This window comes from Myripristis murdjan, chromosome 9, assembly GCF_902150065.1.
Source record: "Myripristis murdjan chromosome 9, fMyrMur1.1, whole genome shotgun sequence".
NCBI classification, from domain to species: Eukaryota; Metazoa; Chordata; class Actinopteri; order Holocentriformes; family Holocentridae; genus Myripristis; species Myripristis murdjan.
The window spans coordinates 27,496,529-27,513,420 of NC_043988.1; the positions used below are offsets into that span (position 1 = coordinate 27,496,529).

General features: G+C 40.5%; 1 protein-coding gene across 1 annotated transcript in view; it reads left to right on the plus strand.

Annotated features, from left to right (window-relative positions):
- LOC115364984 (transmembrane protein 132C) overlaps nt 1-16,892 on the plus strand; it is a 359,390-nt gene that overhangs the window by 317,310 nt on the left and 25,188 nt on the right. The window lies entirely within an intron of this gene.

Consider the following 16,892-nt stretch of genomic DNA (forward strand, 5'->3'; position numbering starts at 1 on the left):
TGACCTGTTTATTTATGTCTCAGAATAAATGTGGGAAAAATTATCCACCGCATGCAGCACCTTAATAATTTAACTTTCCACGATTGAATGAGAATTCAGATCAATGTTTAAACAATTAGCAATCACAGGTGACTCCACAGGGCGAGTTTGACGTTGTTCTCGCCTGTGTCACTGCCCCAATCCAATCGCTATGTAAGGGTACATTGACTCTTATGTACTGTGCTTACCCAGATTAAACTCCTTATGGGACCAAAATGCTGATTGAATCTGTAATTAAACCACGGGAGCAAGATTTTCTTTCGTGCGCAGGCTATTCCTTTTTTTTAAAATTATTATTCTTACCTTGTCTGTCATGCACTTGGATGCCCAGTCCTTTCATTATTAGAGAGGATGAGTGATGACATGCAGCAAAGGTCCCAGGCCAGACTCAAATCCAGGACGTCACGGTGACATGATACACACCTTAGCACAAATAGTAACTTCAATACATGACTTGTGATCGGCGGAGCTGATTACAAACCTGGCGCTGTAGTGTTACATCAGTTTTGGCGGACCTGATTAGAGGCTCACGGGATCCGTATTCCCAAAATGCCATCAATGGAAAAAGCCCCAGCAGAGTTGCTACGGGAACACAGCAGTAGTGCTGGAAATTGGCTTCGGGCTTCACTTCAGGAAGTAGCAACAGACGCGGCATCTATTTGTTATGTATATCGAGGTTTGAGCAAAAGAAAAAAGAGATAAAGATGAACAAAAGGATTCAGCGGCTGCTTTAACGGTGTTATCTTGGGTTTAGCCTGTCTAAGTGTTACATTACCTCACACTTCCCCGTCACCCTTTATCTGTCTCTCGTCCTCCCGCTGTCTTCTCTCTCACTACCCTGACTTTTTACTGACCTGTTTTTTTTTTTTCATCCTCAACAGTCTCTCACTGCTGCGGTCTGCACTTTCTCCCCCCCCTCTCTCTCTCTATCTACCTCATTACTTACCTCTCTCTCCCTTCCCCTCCTTCCCTCACCTCTAACTCTGCCTTTCTCTTCACTTTCTCTGTTTCTGTCTTTTCTCTGCAGGGAAGTTTCCATCCACCTGTCAAGCAAATTTTCCTCACTGCCCTGAAAAGTTTCAGCGTTAAGCGAGTGTAATGTTTTGCAATATTGAGGGAATTTGACCAATATTGCTCTCGCTCTCTCTGGCCCTGTTCACTCTTCGTATTAGCATCTGTCACAGGTGATCTGATCACCAGTGGACAGGCGACCCTTTGATTCCTCTGAAATGTATTTCAGCTCCCTCTTGTCTCCTCTATTGTCCATGCTTTCACGGTCTTCCTTTATTCCCCACTCATACTAGTCTCTTTCTCTGGCATTAACAAAGCATTTGTACCCAACGACTCCATTTTTTGATTACCCCACAAAGAGGCCATCACTTCACCGAGAGGAAAAAAAAAATCACTTAAATTTGAATTTCATGCCAACAGTCTGTTCTGCTAAATGCTCCTTCCCTACACAAAGCCAGTAAGCAGTCTCCTGATGCTGGGGATGCATCAGGACACGTTGGCGTTCACGTTACAAATGCCATGCGGTTGAAAGTATCTGGAGTATCGGCCAATAGCAATTACCAATCCAACAATGAACCCTTTTTTTTTTTTTTTTTCTAAATACAGTTTTAAAGGACATATCTCTTAAAATGAATGAAAATGAATATTTTCTTTTGCAAAAATAAACTTTCTTTCACTGAGGGTCAATTTTGTGCATGCACACAAAAGAAAAGAAAGTTTTAATTTAAGTTGTCTGTCTCTCTTTATCTTCCTTTCATGATTTTGCATCTAGTGTGGCTGTTTCTCTCGTTCACCCTCAGCCTGTTTTTTGTTTACATCTCTATATCTTTCCCCCTCTCCCTCCTCCTCTTCTTCTTCTTCTTCTTCTTCTTCTTCTTCTTCTTCTTCGTCTTCTTCTTTCCATCCTATTACTGTATATCTCTATCTCCTTCCCTATTGTTTTCCCCTTGTATCTTGCTCGCTTTCTCTCTCTCTCTCTCTCTCTCTCTTCCTCTCTCTCTACCCATCTGTCTGTCTGTCTATTAGTCAGTCTTATTGTGGAGACTAGCTGAGTGCAAATGGTCATTAGAGAACACTTTACTCCCTCCATTTCCAAACGCAAACTGACAGCCACACTGATAAGCTTCTATCTTGTGTATTTGTGTGTGTGAGTGTTTAAGTGTGTGTGTGTGTGTGTGTGTGTGTGTGTGTGTGTGTGTGTGTGTGTGTGTGTGTACCTGCAACTGCACCCTCCAACTGCACTCTCCATCAGCTGCTTATTACCCAAGCCAAATCAGTATAATATATGGGGCTAGTGGGTGCTAATGAGTGCACGCATGTTTGTGTGTCTGATTGTGTGTGTGTGTGTGAGTGTGTGAGTGTGTGTGTGCATGTAACAAAAGCCCACACCTAAATGACAGCCACACAGAACGATGTGCGTAGGCAATTGGCCTAGTGTGAGTTTTCTTAAATGACGGACAGGTGGGAGGTCTAATCCCATCAGAGGGTTGGTTATCCCATCCCTCGGGGGCCCGCCCCTGTCCGCTGAGTGGGCTCTGATTGGATGATTTGATTCTAGAAGTCAGATGTATTGGATCGCCTGAGGCAGATCACAAGGGAAAAGGAGGTAGAGAGAGAGAGAGAGAGAGAGAGAGAGAGAGAGGGTGCGAGATGAAATCTATTTGAGAGTAAGCGAGGTAGCAGGATGGAAACAGAAAGAGAAAATATACATTTGAGGGAGACTAATAAAGGAAATCTGAGATAGAGGAAGAAAGAGAGAGGAGAAACTGTAAATAAAGACGGATCACATAGCTGGAAGGGAGATGAATATGGATTTAAATAAATGACTCAGCTCGGGGAGATCACTGGTATATGGGGCTGAGTGGGTGGTTTGATTTTGGGACTCCTGGGCAGATTTTTGTGAGTTGGTGGAGGGAAAGAGGGCTGGGAGAGTAACAGGGGGTGTAATGAAGCTAAAGTCTGGGCATTAACTGCAGACCAGGCCCACACACCCAGTGGGGGTCAGAATTTTTATGTTGGTTGCTTTTTTTTTTTTTTTTTTCTTTCATTTTTCAGGGTAGAGCTCAGTCTGTGAGAACAAGTTTCAATATAAAACATATAAAAGTCATATTGTAGACATTCCCCTTCACAAACTCGCATTGAATTCAACCCAAATGAGCTCTGCAGGTAATTCTCTATTTGAAATGATAAATTAGTTGAGCTTATGTATGCATGACTGTAACAGTGCATGGCACCATAAGATCATCGTCTAATAGCAAATTTTAGCAGACAGTGAGCCAGACTTGTTTTTTTTTTTTTCTTCTTTGCACTGCAAACAGTTTCCATCTTAGCAAGTCACTGAGTCTCACATTCAGCGATAAAATCTTATTTTTCCTCAAACAATCGAAAAACTGTGAGACGAGATAATCCCACTTGTTTCCAAAGCTAATCAGTTCGAATCAGCTGTCACTTTCCTGATACTGATCTGCCTTCATCTGCCTTGTTTCAACATATTTATACTTGTTCCAAGAAAAAAAATCCTGAAACGAGTGAAATTGCATTGGAAACAAGTGAGATTATCTCATCCCCCTGCATATTTTTTTCACCTATAAGGGGGAAAAAATGAATTTGAGACTAACTTATTTGTGAAGCTGGACATTTTTTTTTTTTTTTTTTTTGCAGTGTTTGTTTAGTAGTACACAGCACAACCTTCTGCTGACGGATCACCTCCACAAAAAGTAGCAACTAGCAGTTTACCAAAGTTGCTTAACTTTGCCATATGACATTATACACTAATTTGAATATATTTGCTCCACAGCCCCTCACTACTAGCAGAGGGATATAGTGTGTACAGGAACTGCTGTGATCATCAGATTTCTGTGGATCAGGCCAGCAGGTATTGCAAATGAACGTGCATCAGCCCTCCTGGTGCGACACCAAATGCTTTGGGAGTCAACACACTGACATTGTTCCCCGTGCTCCAGAAACGTAGCTGCATTATTATTATTTTTTTTTTTTTTCCCACATGGCTTTGGAGCTGAAAACTCCCAAGTCACTAATAAAACTGTTAACTATATGACAAAACACAACCAACAACAAACCAGATCACAAGAGCCAGAAAAGAGAAAAAAGTCTATTTTTTTGTCAAGTGGGAATACAGCCAATGTGCAGCAAGGAGTTTCAACAGTCATTTCAATCACTGTGAAAATGTTATTAAAAAAAAAAAATGAAATGAAATACTACTACTATAAGCATAGAGTGAAACTTTTGATTGCTCTTTATTAATGTGCATTTGCCACAGCGGCCTTATTTATTTGCTTATTGAGTCTGCGTAGCTGTGCAGTCCTAGAAATGGTAATAGCTTTTCACATTTTAACAATACTGTGAAAAATCAGACTCATTCTCATTAGCTTGTTAAGTCACATAATGGTGCAAAATCCACTTTTGGGGGGCAAAAACTCTCATGCAAAAAAAAAAAAAAAAAAAAAATATGAATGCATTTATGTGCTTGCATTGCATCCCTGAGTGTGTGTGTGTGTGTGTGTGTGGGTGCGTGTATATGTGTGTGTGTCCATCCATTTTTGCATTTATAGTCATAAAAATGGAAATAGCTTTTTACCTCTCCCTCCCCAGTATATTTTTGACAGTCTGGCGCAGAGTTTGTCATTGCTTGAAGCAGTTGGAAAGTTGGGAAAGTTTTCAGGAAGTGGTTCGGAGGTTTGCACGGTTGTTGTGGTGTTGTTTGTGTTGTTTGATGAAGGTGAAGACAGTTTTTCTGGCCTCTGCGTTTTTAACAACTCCCAACTGCTGAGTTCTACACTTTTTTTTCTTTCTTTTTCTCCGGTACTTTCTCTGTCTTTCCCTCTCTCCGTTTTCCTCCCTCTGTCTGCTCATTTTCTGCGGCTTACTCTTCTTTACCTCCGTCATTCTCCCTCGTTTATCCTGCTCTCTCTCTCTCTTTCTCTCTCTCCCTCTCTCTCTCCCTCTCTCTCCCTCTGTCTGTCTTTCTCCAAAACAGAGAGATTAAATCCATTCTTCAGTGTCCTCAAACCTCCAACTCAGCTGTTTACTTGCAGCCCAACCAATACATTTGTTCTAAGGCTGTGAGTGTGTTTGCGTCTGTGTGTGTGTGTGTGTGTGTGTGTGTGTGTGTGTGTGTGTGTGTGTCTAGTTAATGTTTGTGTGTTTGTCTACTATCTGTTAATGTATCTGTCTAGGTTTGTATCTACTTTCTCTACTTTCTCGTCTACTTATTTTGTGAGTTTATGTGTGCCATTATGTGCTTGTGTGCCTTTGCTTGTGTATGTGTGTGTGTGTGTGTGTGTGTGTGTGTGTGTGTGTGTGTGTGTGTGTGTGTGTATGGCAGACCTGTAAAACTGATTTTTTTTCACCATTCCCTGTGGAGACGATGGTTTCCCGAAGCCTATTTTTAACGTTGTCCCCAGATTGTTGCTAGAATTTTAATATTGCCCTTTAAAGTCTCCTGTGACGCCGACTCTTTAACACCGCTTTTAAAAAAAAAAGCAGCTCATCACCATCAGCACCGTTTCAGTGCATCTTTGCATCGGGAGTTAAACAATGTAAGCAAACGCCTTGTAAATTCCACGTTCACAATCCATTATTTCCCCGCCCAAACGATGTGTGCTAACTGCATGAAGACAAATCAAGTCAAGCAGACACTGTATTGAGGTATATTTGTTTGATATCACACTAAAGGACTGACACTTCAGTAATCTCAGCCTGTGCAGTACATGGCTCTTTAGCCAGCATAGCCTACTGAGCACAGCATGGTGGTAATTGTAAGTGGTTTTAGTCTAAAAGTGATCTAAGGTGAGATGGTTAATTAATTTTAATGACATGCATCTAATTCTGCCAGGCTCGTTCAGGAGATTGGTGAAGAAGACAAAAAGCAATGCACTAGTTTGGAACTAGTTGCAGTGGCGGAAGGTCTCCCATCATGTGAAACGTCAGGCGAAACTTGTTGTGTTATGCATGACAGCTAAAAAAAAATATGGCATGGAAAATATTGAAAATATTGAAAACCAATGTCAAGTTTTCTGACAGGCCGACCTTCATATTTTTAGGATTTTGCCAGCCACCTATGCCAAAGCTTTAGCATGCACACTGCATTAAAGCGCTCTAGCAGCAACAGTAATGATTCTGGCGCCTGTCTCTTCATCAAACACAGGGTAAGGTGAGCAGCGGGAACAAATCCCCAAAAAGTTGGTGAAGTTCTGTAGAGTTTGGAGCCTAATTTTAGCTTAGACGCCAATAAACCAGACGCCAGACATCTGATAAATGGCTAATCAATGTAAAAATGGTCAGTGGGAAGTGCTAGGAAGGGAGATAAGAGGAGGAGAAAAGGTAGATGTTTTTCTTTTCCTTACTTCAAGATAGGAGCATTTTAGCAGCAGCAGATGGGCAGAGAGAGAGATAGAGTGTATGTGACTGATGGTGGAGAGAGGGGAGTAAATGGGTTTAAAGTAGTATTCTGCCACATGTTTTTTCATCATTATTACTATTCTTATTAGTAGTAGCCTAGTAGTAGTTGTAGTATTTTAGAAGCAAATTTAAAAGCTTTCATGGACTTAATAAAGGGTGAATTGCTATGTTGCTATGTTAATTAGGACATGACTAAAGAGAAATGTATTTGTATTTATTTATTTATTTTAAAACCCTCTATTATGTACTTAGTAAGATCGGTTGATAAAACAGATGAACAGTTACTAAAAGGTAAAAGTAACTTTTTTTTTTTTTTTTTATCAGAGAAACTCACTATGTTTACAACCGGAAAGGACAGTCAATGTCATCCAGAAAGCTCTCTTATTTTCCACTTTTCTCTGTTGGCACTTGTACTGCCATGTCCCCAGCTGTGTGTGTGTGTGTGTGTGTGTGTGTGTGTGTGTGTGTGTGTGTGTGTGTGTCTGCTAGTAGTCATGCATGAATTCTTTGTGTGTGTGTGTGTGTGTGTGTGTGTGTGTGTGTGTGTGTGTCGCCACATCTCCACATCTTGTCCCTGGCAGCTCTTGGTGAGTCTATCTTGGCTCCTTGCGAACTCCACAGCTCTGTGCCATGTTGTAGTAGAGGGATGGACACACACACACACACACACACACACACACACACACACAGAATGTACCCAAGAGACTAAAGCAGAAGTTAATGGGGACATATGAGACAGAACTGGCATAACGAAGAGGAGACAAGAAATGAAAGTAAAGAGGAGAGGATAGAGACACTCCATGAGAGAGAGGGAGAGAGAGAGAGAGAGAGAAAGTTAGATACACAACCCAATGCCATCCTAATACATCAGTATGAGAGGAGGAGTTTACGGGGGAATGAAACACACAGAGTCGCCTGAAAAGCAATCATGTTGGCCTTCCTGAACTATCACCAAATGACCCTTGAGCAAGGCACTTAACCAACTGCTGCAGTTGATCTGCTCGGTGGTAAAGAAAAGTGGTGACTCTGGTTGTACTGGGTAGCCACCAGGAATGGGTTGACGCACATGTGCAATCCTCCATGTCCCCAAAGCCATCGCTGTGTAACAGTGATCTCGTGACTGAAATGAACTTGTAAATGAACTTGGAGCGCTCGCGGAGGAGAAAGTGCAGACGTCTGCCCTCTGCTGGATGAGGTCATGACATTGTGAATTGCTATTTTCAGTAGTTCCCCATGAATTTTTTTTGATAATGGATTTCAGAATATTTTGCAGAGGCATGCGACCATAAAAAAATTGCAAAACAGTTACACTTCAATATAAAACACATTTAATACCGAAATGAAAATAGCTTCTCTGCATTCTCTGTATGTAGCATTACTAACCCCTGCCAACTTGGAAATAACAAATCACCCCACAAAAAAAAAAAAAAAAAAAAAAGTATTCAGACAGATGCCCGTAGCCTTTCATATTTTCAGTTTTTATTTTTTACTTTTTTTTCTCCAAAACTGGCGTACTGAGCAAGCAACGGGTTTCGCATTTCCTTCTTCAGCATTCACTGTTTGGCGCATAATTAGGATTGAAAAGGGTCTCTGCACAGGTATCACGTACTTGCCCAAGTACTTGCCCAAGAATTTCAAATTGCTCTCTGATTGGCTGATCATAGGTGGATATCTGTATACGAGAACTCAGCGAGACACACTTACTCTGTTATTTACTGTACTGATTTCTTTTCTTTTCTTTTTCTGACCGAGTCCAGTGTGACTGAAAATTTGGGTGACACGACTCTATGTGCACATTTTGAGGACAACCAGCAGGGGTCGAGCTGTCGACTTCCCCTCCTTTTTCGCTATTTGTGTAGCGTATTCATCCCGCATCCATCCTGCATTCGTTAGTGATGCAGAGAGTTCATTCTTGAATGCAGAAGAACCAAATTAGGATTTTGAAATTCAAAACTGCTGTTTCTCTCACCTGAAAAGTTACCCAAGCCATTCCTCAAACCTTCCAGTGGTGGAAAAATGGACCAAAACCTGATGTTCCCAAATAGGTCCTCTTGGGCATGGAGCCAAAGTGCAATAGTAATTCACCAGGCATGCAGTAAAAAAATTCAGGTGTACGGCAGCTACATTCGTAGTTCAAGGAAAGCCATTGTGCATTGCCTTGGCTTCTGCTGTCTTACTTTCATTGGAAACTGCACCCCGCTATAGGGACCGAGTGCAGTTTTCACACTGATTTACACCTGGAATATAAATATGATTTGGGGAAATAGTTTGAGGCACCAACAGTCTACATCCCTTTGATGTTAACAGGCGGTAAATCAGGTTTCAGAGAGAGAGACGGAGAGGGAGGGGGAGTGGGCAAAAGAAAGAGCGGGTGGGGGGGTTCAAGAGAGAGAGAAATAGTGGAGGTAGAGGGAGATGTAAAGACAGTTAAAGAGAGAGGAGAAGAGAGCGCAGAATGAGAAAGAAGAAGGAGAGAGAAGAGGGCCGTGTATCTTTCCTTTTATGTTAAGGGAATGGGGAAGTGGAGAGAGAAAAGAAAAATTGAAATAAATTGGAAGTGAGAGGGTGTGGGGAGATAGAGAGGGAACGGATTAGCTCCTGTACAAAATGTTAACCTCTGTGGAGATCAAAGTCTCATAAGGAAGCAAAAACAAATGTCACACGACGCAGGAATATATGCAAGACGTCCCATGTTTAAAATACATTGCACGAATAAATGCCGGGGGGATTTGTATCTGTATACCTCCAAATGAAAAATGCCGGCGTGAAAAACAGCTGCCAATAAATGCTTTCCAGTGTTTATTATGATTTGTGTATACACACTAACGGTTTTAAAGTCTACGCTGTAAAATGCAAAATGCATTTTAAATGCGGTGTCTGACATTAACACATCGTGTAACATTTGCTTTTGGTTCCTGTATGGCCTCCATAACCTTGCATATCTGAGCATAAGTGTGTGTGTGCAGGTTTGTGCTGGTTTGTGCTTGTGTGTGTGTGTGTGTGTGTGTGTGCATCTCAAGAAAATGGACACCATTTCCAATCCAGTCAGAATATTGTGTCATTTACTCCCACATGTGTCTCCGGGCGCTTTCACACCTGCCGTGTTTCGAGTAAAACCCTGGAGTCCTGCTGTCATTCAGAGTTATGGCTCATTCATTATTGTATACATCTAGTTTACATTCCCCTAACCATTTTGCAACACATGCCATATGCAATTAGATTCTTAAACATGTACCCCTTTTTTTTTTTTTTTCCCTCCTAGATGCTAAGCAACTCATGCACCTGGAAAAATGGCTCACTGTCTGACTCACCGACTGGCGGCGGCTAAATTAAAGACATTAAATCCTTTAATATTAAATACATTCCCGGCCATAAATTTAGAAAGTTCTCGACTTCATTTCCCAATTCGGATCAATGAAATTGCATGTCACGGCTATGTAGGGCATTGTATTTATGGAGGTCCAGAAGTCGTTAACGCAACATAATCCACTTGTTCTAGTTTGCACTTAGTGATGGCGGCACAATGGTCATATATTTTCTCCACCCTGGAGGCTGTGGTCTTCCTGCAAGGCATCTTCTACTTTTTTTTTTTTTTTTTTTTTTTTTTTTTTTTAATGACTTGTTTATTAGGATGCTGTTTTTTAAAGGGCTTGTTGAAAAAAAAAAGAAAAAGGAAAAGTGTTTTGTTAATTTTTTCACCACACATTTAGTGTTTGATTATTGTGTTCAGTCTACACATGTGCACACTCCCACTTCAAATCTATACACCATTTAGGAATAGAAAATCAGTTTATTTTATGATTTTTTTTTTTTTTTTTAATTCATTGTGACTGAATGAACAAAATGATACAATACAATAATACTCTATTCTCCACTTCCCAGGAATATGTCCTCTGTCTCAACTGCAAATTTTCAGTATAATCACAAATAATCACAATAATCACAAAACATCATCACATCAATACACCAAATTAGTCATCAGCCAGCTCCCTGTAGAGTGCAGCACACATCCCAGGTCCCTGCAAGTAATAGGTCACTGCAATGATTTTTCGCCCTCTGTTTTTAGGCTGTATTTTAGCCTATTTTTCTTTCCCTGGGTTTCCTGTAGCCTACTTTGTTGTCTGTCTTGTCAGCGCTGTGTCTATAAATGAACATATAAAGTAACCTTTTTATTGTGCCAGGAGTTCACTTTCCCGATTGAGGCTACTAACTGAAACAAAAAAATTTGAGGATGGAGACCAATTAAAAAATATTAAATAAAACCACAGACCCTTGATGTATGGCTGACTGGAACTGAGGTTAATAAGAGAGAACACTGAAGGAAAACATCCCAAACAGAGTAAAGGCTGCTCGTTATAGCAGTAAACACATTACATCTGTAAACTGGAACAAGACGTGGCCGCGCCTGAACCCGGACTTTCCTGTCCTCTGCAAAACAGCTGAATTTTGCTGGATGCTGTGCATGTATGACAGCCTCCTTGTTCAAATGCAAACATAACAGAGTCAAAACGAGCATGAAATGAACTACTTTTCTGCTCATGAAGGTGCCTTAAATGACTGAGACATGGATAGGGTGTGTTTGTAAAGCAACATGTTTTCAGGGATTATTTCTTGGTGGAGACTTCAAGGTTGTTCCTGCAGATGTCAGGTGACTGACAGTAAGCAGAGTGCAAGATAATCACAAAAGATGTCAGAAATCTGTGAAAATATTACCATCATGAAGCTGCAGGCATGGAGACTGCCGATCCACAGGTTAAGACCAACAGTTTTTCAACCCACCACAGTTTATGAGGAGATTTTTTAAACTGCTTAGAGATGTTTGGGCATGAGTTTGGTGGAGGTTAGGATAAGCATCTGGGCCTGTTGTAGATAATTTGCCTGCCTCAGAGTCACTTTCAGCTCTGTTTCAAACTGCTGATCTAAAACTGATGGTTGTCTGCGCCCGCAGGTCGATAGATCTCAAAATGTTTTCTATGTTTTCTTCATCTCATGCTTAGACTATGACTCACACTCAGCTTTGCTCATCCCGTCAAAGAGCCTGAAATCGTCCGGTGAGAGGTTTCTGAATGAGCTGAAGATGAACTGAGATGAAAGCATTCAAGTCTATGGGAGCCAATTTTCATTCTAGACAAAAATGAATGGCAGCAAGTTGCAAGTTTTTTCCGAAGGCAGGAAAATTAGCCCCAATTTCCAACTACGCTGACTGTCAAGGTGCACTTAAGGAGCATGGTAGCCGATGGCTTTATAACCTTACAACACATTTAATTTTTGTGACTTAAAGGGAGAATGAGTAGGATTTGACGGTTGCGGTTTGTAAACACAACACTCAAAGTTAGCCCCTCCTCCCCGACGAAGCTAAGCGAGTTTTCATGTCCCAAGACGGCAACGAAATTAAATGTAAAACTCTGTTGCCGTCGACTTGTCCAGTAGAAAACAGGCCAATACCACTTTGCTCTTCATCCTCATCCTCTCCCTCAATGCTCGCCCGCAGGTGAAAGCCAACCCCACATTCACAAACAAGCTTTATCCGCTTGGTGTATTGCCTTGCTATATGTATTTATTTTATTTTATTTTTTATTTATTTATTTATTCATTTATTTATTTAGTTTTTGCAGTCCACAACCATGATTTTCATAGCTTCCTACTGGATGACTTACTATTGATCTAGCACAGCATGCTGTTACTGGCTGGGAGCTCCACACCTGCTGCCCAGAGGAGCTCTGAGCTCAGCGAAATAAGAAAATCCAGGCAGAGGGCAAGGTCTCTGCAGACACACACACCAACACACACTTTGTTATAAGTGATATAACAAAGTGATATAAGGTTATAAGTGATGATTGAGAGTCTATATGAGTCTATATGTTCATTGTTTCGCTAAAACCTACTCATTCTGCCTTTGATGATATGCATTAAAAAAAAAAAGAAAGAAAAAAGAAAAGAGGAGCAAAAAATTGTATTTTATCTTGTTTTATTTTAGGCCATACCCATAAGGCCTTGTGCTACACACCTCAATCAACTCCACTCATCTCAGTCCAGACCAACCATCCACCCTGCTTGTGGCCGGCCGGTGAATGGGAATGTGTTCTGCCAGAAACTACATGGAAAAATACTTCCATGAATTAGCCGAAAATTCGGACTCCATGGATTACGCTTTTTACATGGACCTTGTTGGTTAAAAACTATCTGTGTGACCTACAGTCTTAGGGTCAAATGTTGTCATTTTAACTCACAACTGCTACACTGAAGCTGCTCAAAGGCCGAGAGAAGAAGACTGTAATTACACTGCCAGGGCTCCCATAGTGGCAATGCTTTAAACTTTCATTGACTTGTCCATTACTTTCCATGACTATTTGGACCGTACCTTATGGCATATACCTGCAAATTGACCCATTTTGTAAAATTCTCTGATCTTCCTTGACTTCCCCAAACAGTTTGTGAAATTCCCAGACTGTTCATATCCGCAGCACACCTACTGAAATTCCATGATGTTCCAGAAAATTATGGAAAAACTGGATGAATGCGAAGCAGGGCGTTGCTGAAAAAGAGCAAACACGCCAGGGAAATCTACCCCAGGCAAAATAAGTTTAAAAATATATATGTATATAAATATGGGAGGGAGTGAATGAGAGATGAAGAGATTGACAGGAAGGGAAAGAGGGAAAGAGGGACAGGAAGCGAGGGAGATGAGCAGATAGGGAACGGGGAGAGGACTGGCGGTTTTGCAGAAGATGGATATGAGAAAACATTGAAATGTGAGAAACAGGCAGTGAGCGAGTCAGCCACATCGTGTATGTGTGTCCGAGAAAGAGAGAGAGAGAGACAAAGAAAGCAGAAAATGCATGGTAAATGCAAGGTTGAGAGTGAAATAGAAAGGGGAGGAGAGAGAGAATGAGGTGCGCGGGATAAACGTAGACTTGAGATGAAAGAGGGGGCGAGAGATAAAAAGAGAATAAAACGGAGGAGGGGCGTAAGTGTAGGGTAAAGAAAGAGGGGGAGGAGAAGTTATATACAGGCAGAGGATGAGAATAACCAAAGTGAATGCCTGTGGAAATGGAAAAGAATCAGAAATAATGAGAGGGAGGGACAGGAGACAGTAAGAAAGAGTGAAATCAAATGAGGAGCAGTGTGAAATAGTTAGCCCAACATTGCAGCACTGTCTCGGGCTCGATTTGCATAGATTTCACATTACAGAAGTTGAAGTTTTATTTTTATTAAAAAAGTGACTGTAACCATTTGAATTTCTGAAGTTCTCATATGCAGGAGATTACCAGTGTCAACATTTCATCAGCAAAAAAATACCTGCCTTTTTTGTGAGAGCCGCCATCATAGTATGAAATAGTAGCTAGCTAATAATGGAAATGAAAAAAAAAAAATCGATATTTAATTTGTTAAGACAATAAGATTTTACGAGTAGAATTTGAAACCAAATGCCTTTAGTGTATAATAAGGATAATAATAATAATAAAGCATGGCATGCATCTAAATTTGAAGAAATTGCGTCTCTCCTTTAAGCTCCATACCCACTGAGCTGCAGTTGTACTTTGGCTCCATTCCCAGGACGTTACTGGTAAAAGTGAGGATCTCTCCACATCTGTTTCTGCTCTTACTAAAGGAAGGAATGGTTTCACAACTAGTTGACTGGAAGAAAGTAGTTTTCAGTCCATGTTTTGTTAACCGTTTGTCTTCACTGTGTATGCCATAAATGTCTGCAGTAGATTATATGTGCATGAGAAATGGTCCAGGATGAATGCATAAATGGGCACTTGTGTAATGGCCACCACAGCAGCTTGGCACACCACCAAATTATGCCCACACTCGTTTACAATTCATAATTTTCCTCCTTGTGCAAATCCATTGTAGGTAAAAAAAAACGTGGGCTGATTCGACCACAAACGTCAGCTCAATCGGTCACACAGCCAGACAAGAAAGGAGGCTGAAAATGGGAGAGACTAATTCCTGGCTTTCCCATTGTTTTGCCTGTCAGATCATCTATAAGGGTGCTGTCCACTTTCTGAAATGCAACCATAATAATTCAGTGTCAACATGCATTTTCACTACTCCATTACAAAATGTAATTGAAGAATATTGTTCTAAAATTATATATCCGCCCTTTGGAAAAGCAATATCTATTCTTCTAAATGAACTCTTGCCATGAATGTAAAACAAAACAAAACAACAACAAAAACAACAACAAAAAGAATAGGGCTTCTTTTTTTAACCATAGAAGGGTAGTTAAATCACTGTCTGACACTTTTAGAAATCATTTGTTAAAGTGAAGATGATCTTATTGCTTTACAGGCGACATCGTGACCCGGAATGTGAAAAAACAGAAAAAGCAAATGAATGATTGTCAAACCAATTGTTAATAGTCAATAAGGCAGGGTTGCCAGGCAACAAATAGAGAGCTTTTTTTCTGAAACTACAATCCCTTTTAGGGAAAGAAAGTATTACCCTCATCACCATTCTACATGTGTGTGTGTGTGTGTGTGTGTGTGTATGTTTTTTTTTTTTTTTTTTTTTTTTTTTTTCCCAGTAAATCTACACAGAGAATCCAGTATTTACAATCCAAGCGTTAAGTGGATCTCTCTCTGTCTCTTTACCCTCAAATGGTCGATATCTCATTTTGGGGCTGTAGGACTCCAGCTAGTGAGCAGGAACAAGGTATTGGTTCATCTCTTGAGGAGCAGGAGCAGGTCCAGGATGTCAGCTGGGATATTGTAATACCTCTGAGCCTGAGCCTAACCAGTAATACTTCATACTGTAGATTCCAGAGTCTCCCAAATACCAAAATACCAAATACCAAATTACCAGATATTTCTTGTAACTACAGATGACTGACAAAAACACGAGAGAATGTGTAAAGGTAAAAAAAAAAAAAAAAAGGTGAAGAACTTCAATTATTCAATTATTCTGGACTTGTCTTTATTTTATTTTGCATAAAAGTCTCGCTCAGCAAAAACCAAAAAACATGATCAAAAAATACCTAAAAATTTAGGCTATAGAAAAAATGTCTGGCTTTGTCTTGTTCACCTCTGTATCTATTTCACTTTATAGACCCTTCATACCTGTTGGAATAATTACATAATCTGAGTGCGATAGGGTTCAGATTGAAATTATAAACTCTAAAACATACAGGGAGCTTAGCCAGTGCTGATTCTGTCCCAGGGAAGTGAGCGGGATGTGATGCGGATAGAAAGATCTATCAATATATCTATCAATATCTAATAGACTAATGCACAGGCAATATTGGCTTTTGTGACAAAATTTTTGATTTTTGATTAGGAGAGTGCATTTTTTTTTTGAAGGATTACATACAACAGACAGTTTATTTCTTATTTCATGAATGGCATTTATTTGTTTTGCATATGATCACTGCATGTATCGCAGCATTTTGTATCAGTGGGGCAATATTTGGATCACGGAGTGGCAAAAAAATAGATAAATAAACCAAGTAAGAATTACACTGTGGGGTCTGATTTATCGTTTTTGTCAGGGTGGTAGCATCACACACACACACACACACACACACACACACAGCTGAACAGTTGAGTGAACGTGCTCTCCGTCAGAAGCATGTCTGACATGCCACACTGGCCTCACGACACGGCAGATGTGTGTGTGCGTGCCCCATGCTGAGCTCCGTCACTCATGAGAGCATAACGGTCATACTGTATGGATCCACATACTCTTTCCTTTCATATCTCCCCCTTCTTTTCTCTTCTCCTCTCTCCTACTCTCTCCCTTTTCTCCCCATCCCCGTTGTTTATTCTTGATTTTTTTTTTTTTTTTCTCTTTTTATCATCACTGCTGCCTGGCAAACTCATCTACTCAAGTAATTCCAGCAATTGTTCCTTGGTTGAAAAAGAAATGAAAAACAACTTTTCTATCTTCTCTTTGTTTACTCGGTCCTTCCTCCTCCCCACACTTTATTCTAAAAACAGATTTTCAGTGTTATAGAGCTTGACTCGGGGCCAAAGTGAAAAATTTATGTCCAGAATCAAAATCGATGTTCTGTTAGAGCGTTTTGCTGCTGCAAACCCAGCTAAAGCCCGAACACACTGGTGTACTCAATTATGAATTGGCAGTAACTGTATCTGTTGACTACACGTTAACCTTGTTCTGAAGCACACTTGAACAAAAAATTGAGAAATTCAGCCGGTGTGGTCAGGTCTGGGGCGCAGGTAGTGGGCTTATGTTTGAAGCCCCCTGAATTTTTTTTCTTCTTCTTCCAATCAATATCTGCCACAACCTTCAGGTTTTTCATGCACATACAAGTAAATATCTCATATTGTGGCCAAACCCCACTTGTATTCATTTCTGAGTTTTTTTTTTTTTTTTTTTTTTTTTTCAATTAGTTTCACACAAACAACCAAACTAGTAGGCTAATGAATACGCAATGTCAGCTTTTGCAACAAAATGGA